Source organism: Pleurodeles waltl, chromosome 12 (assembly GCF_031143425.1).
Source record: "Pleurodeles waltl isolate 20211129_DDA chromosome 12, aPleWal1.hap1.20221129, whole genome shotgun sequence".
Taxonomy (NCBI): domain Eukaryota; kingdom Metazoa; phylum Chordata; class Amphibia; order Caudata; family Salamandridae; genus Pleurodeles; species Pleurodeles waltl.
Window position 1 is genome coordinate 672,928,705 of NC_090451.1, and position 10,092 is coordinate 672,938,796.

Below are 10,092 nucleotides of genomic sequence, written 5' to 3' on the forward strand. Positions count from 1 at the left end.
CTCTGCATACAAATGAGTCTGCTCAACAATCTCTTCCAAAAATACATCGTCCATAAACAACTCAAAGAAACTGACATGCAAAAGGTTTTGCGTATTCACTCTACACCCTGGGAGACCAGTAAAGGCAGGCAACTGTGGCTGCTCCATGTTTGGGGCAACCCAGGTGTCAGGTCTTCTAATGGGAAACCTTTCAGCCCCAGGCTGCTGCACTATTGGCACATCAGTGTCCTCCTCTAAAACAGGCTATTCATCTGCACTGAGAGTGGCTTCCTCTCGGACAGAAAACTCACTGCCAGAATCTCTCACTTCCTCCTCTGCCTCAGATACAGAGTCAGTCTCAAAATTATGGTCAGAAGACAACTCAAAAAGCATGCAGACAACCTGCTGAGCGGTCACTCTGCTGCTAGCCATGATCCTTTCTAAGAAGTGTAATTTTACAAATGTGCCAACAACATCCAGCACTGTCTAAAATAAGTAATAAACAAAGTGTGGCTTTATCACAAAGAGTTATGTACTCAAAAACTATACCACTCGCCTGAAAAAGCTAGACTCACCAGCAACTACTATGCACAGTCACAGCAATTAACAATGATATCCCACTAAAAAGAAAAAAAGAAAGGCAAATTAGACATAGGACAACAAAAATACCATTGTGCACAAATCTAAGGACAATTTCACACACAATCCTGCATTTAGTACACCACCTACAAACATGTCATTCATGCATGGCATCAGTACTCCTTTGCAGTAAAGTGTTTTTACTTACCTAAAACATGCAACTACGCAAACCGCAGGTCAACCACTGCCAAAACTGCAAGAAGTCACAGCAAAGGAAGCAAAAGCTTTGAACTAGAACACAAAGGATAAATAAACTGTTATAATCACAAATGCAAATACTTTGCCAGTTGACAAACACCCCGCCACCAAGCATTTAGAAATTTTCCCTGGTGCCTTAGTGGATTCTGCCCCCCTAGGGGACAGATGGGCCTACACAAAAATAAAAAATAGGTTGATCTTCCCCCAAGGGGGGCAGTAATGGCCATCAGTAATGTGCCCCCTCACGGGGGCGACCCTTGCCAAAGGGCCTGCCCCACCACACAAAACACACACACACACACAAGATCCCTGGTGCCTAACCGGATTCTGCCCCCTTTGGGGGCATATGGGCCTAAAAAAAAATAGGCCGAGGGGGCAGAAATGGCCAACAGTTCTGTGCCCCCTTTGGGTGGCGACCCTTGTTAAAGGGGGTGCCCCCAAACACACAAAAAACCCAGAAAGAAGTCCCTGGCGTTGAAGGGCCTAAAAATAGGCCGATCTGCCCAGAAGGGGGGCAGGAATGGCCATCACTCTTAATGGCCCTTTTGGGGGGGGCCACCCTTACCCAAGGGGTGCCCCCCAAAAACACACAAACAAACCCAACAGTCCCTGGGGCCTAGTGGGTTTTGACCCCCTGGGGCCCAGATCGGCCAGAACATGGCCGATCTAGTCCCAGGGGGGCTTAAACATAAAAAAAAAAAATCATGGCCCCAGGGCAGCGACCCTTCCCCAAGGGGTCACTGCCATAAGAAATAAAAAATAAAGTAATCCCTGGTGTCTAGTGGCTTTCGACCCCCAACCTCCCCCCGGGGGGCCGAAACATGGGTAGATTATTGCCCCCAGGGGAGCAACCTTTGCCTAACGGGTCGCTCCCCAAAACACAACACAAACAATCCCTGGTGTCTAGTGGTAGAGGCCCAAGATCGTGGAGCAGAAATCCACTCAAAACTGGCACAGTGGGAAAGGAAAAACTCTTTCCTTTCCCTCTGTGTCTGTTCCCCCCCCTCTCCAAATAACTCCGAAGGAGAATGACTCACCTTTAACAGGTCCTCTCTTATAACGTGCTGGAAGCAAATGGCTTCCAGTGCATCCCCGGCAGCATTTGATTACGTCGGCACGCTGTGAGAGTGCCAATGTTATCAGATTGCTGGGGGGGGGGTCGGGTAAAAGGGGAAGCGATTCCCCTTCCATCCCTGACTGGGGAGGGTGGGTGGGAGGCCTGTGGCGGGGGGACAGAAAGCTCCCTCTGTCGGCCAGGTGCTGGAGGAGCTGGTCTCGTCCTCGGCACACAGCAACCGTAGGCGAGGACGAGGCCAGCTCTTTCTGGGCACCGAGGGGTTAATATAGATTGTTTATGTACTGTCCCTGAACAATTAAAAACAAATCTGTGGTTTATAGCTATTATCGGGCAACACATCAAAGATTTCCCTGCTTCCTTTGTTACTCTTACTTGCCCTGTATGCCATCCTGTTAGTCACCTTTGCCTTATTAAAGTATATTGCATCACAGTAGGCATTATCATCATAGGCAGCCCACAATGCATTTCCTTAAGGTATGGGATCGCAGGATATGCCTTTTTTGAAGAAGTGTTCATGTGCTAGTTAGAAAATGTTTGTCTTCCCTCCTGGCAGGCAACGCAGTAAGAGAAGGGCCACTGGCACTATTGGTATAATGATGGTCAGCCCCTTCATCATCTTCACCATCAAAATGCCATGAGAGGTCACTTAGACTTTGCTGCCCTGGACCCGATAGTAAACTTTCGTTGGTTGAGTTCAGAAGCTGGGATTACCGTGTCTTGAGGCGGAGATCGTAGCAGGGTTTTTCCTCCTCAGTGGGCTGTGGATTGGGCAGTGCTGGGCGTTCTGTTCAATATCGATGTTGCCAGTGCAGTGTCTGTGTGGGCAGTTTCAAACTGCCAGTTCGAAGTGTACCCACTTACCAGGCCTAAATCTTCCCTTTTCCTACATGTAAGGCACCCCTAAGGTAGGGCTAGGTAGCCCCGTGGGCAGAATGCAGTGAATGTTAAAGGTGGGACATGTACGGATGTAGTCTACATGTCCTAACAGTGCAATACTGCTAAATTCAGTTTTCACTGTTGCAGGGCCTATCTCTCTCATAGGTTAACATGGGGGCTGCCTTTAAATATTGTTAAAGTATGGATTCTCTTTGGGAGCAGATAGAAACTTGGAGTTTAGGGTCTCTGAACTCACTATTTATAAATACATCTTTTGGTAAAGGTTGTTTTTAAATTGTGTGTTTGAAAATGCTACTTTTAGAAAGTAGGCATTTTCTTACTTAAACCATTCTGTGACTGCCTGTTTGTGGATTCCCTGTCTGGGTCAGTTTGACAGTTGGGCTGTTTGCACCTCTTCTCTAGACAGTGGCACAAAGGGAGCTGGGTTGTAGCCTGCATATCCTGCTGGGCCATCTGTGCGGGGAGGGGAGGAGTGGTCACTCACCTGAAAGGGCTGTGCCTGCCCTCACACAATGCAGTCTCCAATCCCCTGGTGTGTGTCTACTTCAAAGGCAGAAAGGGGAATAAGTATTGGACCCAAAACCCCTGAACATTAGATCACTTCTGGATTCAAGGGGAACCTCTGCCAAGGAGAAGAGCAGAGGGGAAGTGCTGCCCCTGCCTGTGACTGTGCTTTGTGGGGCTATCCAGCAGTTGCTGATTCTGCCTGTTAAAGGGGACAAAGACTGGACTTTGTTGTGCATTCCTGCTTGAGATGAATCTCCAAGGGCTTGAACTGAGCTTTCCTCCTGTTCAAGACTCGGGCCATCAAAGACTTCTTCTGCCAGCACCTGGACTCTCTGCTGAGACTCTTGCCTTGCCAAGTGGTGCCCTATTCAGTCCCTGGGTCCTTGAAAGGTGAAGTTGGCAGACAAGAATTGAAAATCCACGCACACACCGCCATGTGGGGACATTTTAGACACACCTTCTGCAACGCAGCTGAGAAACGATGCGCCGCTGGCTTCGCAGCTAAAAATCGATACTCCACCTGCAACGCGGCTGGTAGATTGACGCATGCGGCTTGAGAAACAACGCACAACACTCGCTTACGGAGGCTGATAATGACGCAAACCCCACCCAGCGCGGTTTTCTGATGCTGTGCGACTCGATTTTCCATGCATCATCCATGGGTGTCAAAGTCAACCCGATTCTGCATGGATCTGAGGTTCCCCGTCCGGAAATGGACTCATTGCTCTCTTGCCGGGGAGAAAAATGACGCATTCCCTATCCGACTGGAGAAAGAAACAACGCACGGCCTCACTTGCGAGTAAGGAATCGACGCATCGCAACCCTTTTCCAACGCACGCTTGCCTGTGCGGCTTTATTTTGGACGCTAGCAAGGTACTTATTGTAACAACAGTCTTCTCACTGTTTTCTAAGGATTAAGGGCCAGATGTAGGAAGCAGTTTGCATGGTGCAAACTGCGAAAATTGCAGTTTGCGCCATGCAAACGGCCTCACGCGATGCACATTCACAAACTGCGAGTCGGTACTGACTCCCAATTTGTGAATGCGACTCACGAATAGGAAGGGGTGTTCCCTTCCTATTTGCGACTCGCATCGCAATTCAGAATTGCTTTGTGACCGCGAAAGCGGTCGCAAAGCAACTCGCAGTTACCACCAGTGTCACACTGGTGGTAACTCATTCGCAAAAGGGAAGGGGTCCCCATGGGACCACTTCCCCTTTGTGAATGTTGCCCAGAATATTTTTTCAGAGCAGGCAGTGGTCCAATGGACCACTGCCTACACTGAAAAAACGAAACCAAATGGTTTCGGTATTTTTTTCATTTTGCAACTCGTTTTCCTTTAAGGAAAACGGGCTGCAAAATGAAAAAAAAAAAAACCTGCTTTATTTAAAAAGCAGTCACAGACATGGAGGTCTGCTGACTTCAGCAGGCCACCATCCCTGTGAGTGCAGGGACTCGCTATGGGGTCGCAAAATGCAACCCACCTCATTAATATTGATGAGGTGGATCTTTGCGACCCCATAGCGAGAGACTCGCAATTTCCGAGTCTCAATCTCAGAGTTTGCTACATGTGGCCCTTAGACTCTTATTCTTTTGAAAACTCATATCTTGACTTACGTCTGTTGGATTTTTGTAGTTTAGGTCTTGTTTGAATTAGATAAATATTATCTATTTTTCTAAACTGGTGTGGTCTATTTTGTAGTGTTTTCACTGTAGTACTGTGTGTGTTGGTACAAATACTTTACACATTGCTTCTGAAGTTAAGCCTGCCTGTTCGTGCCAAGCTACCAAGGGGGTGAGTGGGGGTCACCGGAGGGTGATTCTCCTTTACCCTGACTAGAGTGAGGGTACTTGCTTGGACTGACTGAGGGTACTTGCTTGGACTGGGAGTAACCTAACTGCCAACCAAAGGCCCCATTTCTAACAGTGGTAAAACGGCACCGTCTTTGATTGTAATGGTAACAGGAGCAATTTTCATGCGATCTACATCATTATTGTCCTTTGCTCATACATTTTTATTGGCAGTGTCTATGACACAATCAGGGATGGTTGTGGAACTAACAAATGCTCCAGTGTTATCTGACCAAATCCAAGAATATTCCATTGCGGGTACATTTAATGGTAGCATGCATTTTTTGTAGCAAATCTATCCCTAACAAATTTAAAGGTTATTTGTCTGTTAATATAAAGGAATGGGCCCAATGGTGTACACCAGGGGGGTTGAAATAGGATTCCTAACTGGTACATTGGTAAATCCCACAGATGTTTTATATCTACCCGAGAGGGATGCTAATGGGATTAATTGTTTCAAAATGGAGCAATAGGTGGCCCTGGTGTCTACCAAAAACTTTCCCCCTTGCACTGTTCCCTCAACATAGGGACCCATCGATTCCACTGGGATGGCCATCATTTCCCCATTTCCTCTTAGACTTCCCTATTCTACAAAACATTAATCCGGCAAGAGGACTGTCACCATTTGACTGTTGCCAAAATAATTTCCTTTGTCATGAAAATCATCATTAGAAAAATCCACATTTTGATATTGCCGATTGGATCTAACCTGCCTGTTAGTACTGTTGGACTGTACTCCCCTACCTGATGAACGTCCTCTCAGAGTAGGTCTCCCTTCTTGTTATTTTGTGAGAAGGGGCACTCCTGAACCCAATTGTCGGGTGCCTTGCAATGATGACATCCATTATCTACTTGTCCTCCTTGTTGGGGACAAGGAAGGGCTGAGTGAGCCCTACTGCAGTCTTTGTATCCCCTTTGTGGTCCTCTGCTCTCTACTCCTTTATATTGTCTTATCAATACCTTACTCTTCAATTCCTTCATTTTCCTATCCTTGTTTGCGTCTTGCTGGTTTGATTTTTCTTTATAGTATTGTGCTGTTGCTAAAAACATTCATCATGGTCCATGTAGGTTCATCGGTGTGTATTACATACTTCTTCCTGTAGTCCATTAACTGAAGAGTTAGCCAACGCCTGTTTCGCCCCTGTCTGCGAGATATCCATTCCACTGAATGGAGCAAATATAGGTTGTAACCTGGAGAAAAATGCTGACACTCTGTTCTCCTTGCCCTTTTGCAACTATTTATTTTCTGGCAGTTTATTTTCTGTTGGGAAATTATTTGCTGTAATTGCTGTTCTCTTCCAGGGGATCCTCATCAATAGTCATAAACATTGAATATTCCCGCTCTTGTGCGGGGACCCCGGAGCATATATAAAAATACACACATATAAAGTATGAAATATGCACGAAAAATATATATATAGCATTTTTAGTAGACAAATTTTCATCCTAAACTCATATATACGTGTGTAAAACAGCAATGCAGACTATAATTATAAACAGGCTAAAATGCTTTATTTCTATGGAGTGTTTTTTTTTTTTTAAATAGTCCTTTTCAAAATTACAATAAGAGAAAATAATATTTACCAAAGCCCGATAACTGGGCCTAGTGAAATAAGCAGTAGCAACATCAGAGAAAAAGAAGAAAAACTACATTGAAAAACAATGGAGCATTCTTAGCCAATAGGCTGCATGCAGGTTAACACAGGAGAACCATATACATTCTGGCACCGTGCCTTTAAGACCCTGAGCACCTCCAGTATCCCACCATGCCTCAGGGGTGAAGGAGAGGTAACAGTTGGTTCACAGTTAGGTCATTTCTTTTTTCCGGCTTCTTCTGAGAGGATCCTGGAGCATTGAGCTCTCAGTTTTTCTGAGTTTTTCTCAGAAAAATACTTCAGAACAGCGTTTTTTCCACCTTTATTCGACATCTAACATCTTTGTCTGAGTCTGGAAGTTTTTTCCTGACTGAAAAATGCCTTTCCTTTTTGTGAAGTGCCCCTCCTGTGGGAAGAAGAAGGCGCAGTCAGATCCACACACTCTCTGCATTGTGTGCTTGCCTCAGAGTCACTGCCCTGACACTTGCAAACACTGCAAGAACATGTCAAAGAGAACTCTGAAGGACAGGGAGAAGATCAGGCTTCATGGTCTTCATGAGAGGCAGAAAAATCATCCTCTTCGCTTCCCAGGCAGCCAACAAGGCATTCTCAGGAGAGACAGGCTAGATCGACGTCAGCAGGTAGGAAGATACCTGTTTGTTCCCCGTCATCGCTACCACCATCACACCGTCATAGATCGCCGTCGACGGCACCCCACCGATCGACATCGAGCCATCACCGGCGTGCCCATTTGCCGCCGAAGGCCTCGCACCCGGCGACGTCGAAATCGCCTCAGCGGCGAGAACGAGGACATCCGCCATCGGCGGTCCACCACTCGACGGCGAGGCACACGACGGCGAGCAGGTCGCGGTCAAGGGATCGCCGGTCAACATTGAGGCACTCGACGTCGAGGTCACGGCAACCTGCGACACTATCTTCGACGTTGTTGCAGCTGTCGACGTCGACACAGGTTTTACCTGTCTTACAGGGAGCAGAACATCGGCTTCCGCCGGCGGATAAGACCACTCCAACATCTCCGTTGGTCTCCATAGGAAGTGGTTCATCTCGGTCGAGAGCTGCATCGTCTGGGCATGTCTCGCCCATCAACTTGTCACCGAGGTGGTTGGAGAGCCTTAATAGACCGACTGCCTCCCCAGACTCGCAGTATTCGAGGATGTACTCTCCCTCGGCCTCTCTCCCGAGAACACCATCGCCAACAGCGCGGGCAGGACGGGCTCGTTCTGCTTCTCACCAGTCGACCGTGAGGCCTGGGCGCTCGGCTACAGCATCTCGGAGCAGGTCACGCTCTCAGAGACGATCTAGGTCAAGGTCACGCCATCACAGAAGGTCTCCCTCTTGGTCAACGTCGGGGTCCTCTGTCAGACAATACTCCCCCACCTTAACAGATTCTCCACCAGCTAGAGTCTCTCCGGTGGACGACATCACAACCTTTAACGAGGTTCTTCTCAGGGGAGCACAAAAACTAAACATAGAGGTTCCAGAACCTTCAACCTCCTCATCCGTCATCTTTGAAACCCTGCAACATAGGGTGGTTTCAAAAAAGCTGCTGCCGCTAGTGCCTGGTCTGTTACAGCCAACCATGGACACCTTTTTAGCACCGGCCACCCTCAGATCAGCTCCGGCTAGGATCTTGAAGAAATATAAAGCGCCTGAACAAGATCCTTTGTTTCTCAGGACGGATCCGCCGCCGGACTCAGTCATATTGGCCGCAGCCCGAAAAACGCACTCAGTAGCATCATCCTCCACGGTTCCACCTGACAAGGAGAGCAGACATCTAGACTCTCTGGGGAGGAAAATGTGTGGTACGGCGGCTTCCATGATGAAGGTCTCCAGCGCTTCTGCACTCCTAGGCAGATATGACCGTTCACTCTGGGACTCCCTGAACAGGTTCGACAGGCAGGATTTCCAGGAGATCCTTCAAGAGGGATGTCTGGTCTCCAATCAGGTCATCAGCGCAGCAGCAGATGGGGCAGACTTAGCTGCACATGGGTACGCACATGGGGTTTGTGCAAGACGGTCTTCCTGGTTGAGACTGACAGGATTGAAGCAGGAAGCGCAACAGCGTATCCTAAATCTTCCGTTCAACGGGAACTCACTGTTTGGTACCCATACAGACGAGGAGATGGCGCGCATGAAGACAGAAGTGGATACCATGAGAGCAGTAGGCCTGGAGAGAAAAAAGGACTTCAGACGAAGGTATAGGCCTTACGACAGGCGCCCTTTTCAGCAGAGGGTTCAAACCCCTCATTGGTCCCAGAGGCCACAGCACAGGCAAGGACGCACACTTTTTCAATTGCGTAAGGCCACTAGGGACCGAGGGTCAAGTAGACCACAGCAGTCCACACCCAAAACTCCATCAAAACAATGAGGACTCGCTTCCCTTAACACCGTGCACCACTCCGGTGGGGGGAAGTATCACAGAGTTAATTCACGAGTGGCGTGGTATAACAAAAGACAAATGGGTGCTCAACATTGTCGAGAATGGGTACTCTCTTCTTTTCCGACAACCTCCTCCTCACTTGCCACCAACCAAATGCAATCCGTCTCACATGAGCCTATTGCGCAAAGAGGCTCACGCCCTTTTACGGAAAAAAGCAATAGAAAAAGTTCCAGTCGCGCACAGAGGGAAGGAGGTCTACTCCCGTTATTTTCTGGTAGCGAAAAAAGGTCGAGAGGGAGTTTTCAGACCGATTCTGGACTTACGACTACTGAACAAGTACATAAAAAAGCAAAAGTTCAGGATGCTGGCTCTTCACCAGATTTTCCCTCAGCTACATCGGGGAGACTGGATGTGCTCCATCGACCTGCAGGATGCGTATTTTCACATCCCGATCATTCCCAAGCATCGGAAATTCCTATGCTTCCGGATAGCCTCACAGCACTATCAGTTCAAGGTGCTACCATTCGGTCTGAAATCGGCCCCTCGCGTTTTCTCAAAATGCGTAGCAGTGGTAGCGGCACATCTAAGGAAGCAAAAAATCTTCATTTACCCATACCTAGACGACTGGCTACTGAAGGCCTCCTCTCCGGAAAGGGCGAGAAACCATCGGGACATTGTGCTCAGTGTTTTCAAGTCTCTAGGTCTACAAGTCAACTACCAAAAGTCCACCTTGATTCCAACGCAAAATATCCACTACCTGGGAGCAATACTGGATACAGAGCTCGAAAGAGTGTATCCTTCGGAGATTATCAATAAAGAGAAAGTGTCAAGACCTGCTGAAGTCCGACGCACCTACAGCCCGTCAGGTGACATCTCTACTGGGCTCCATGGCCTCGTGCATTTTCATTGTCCCGAATGCCAGGCTACATATGAGGCCTCTCGAAGAGGC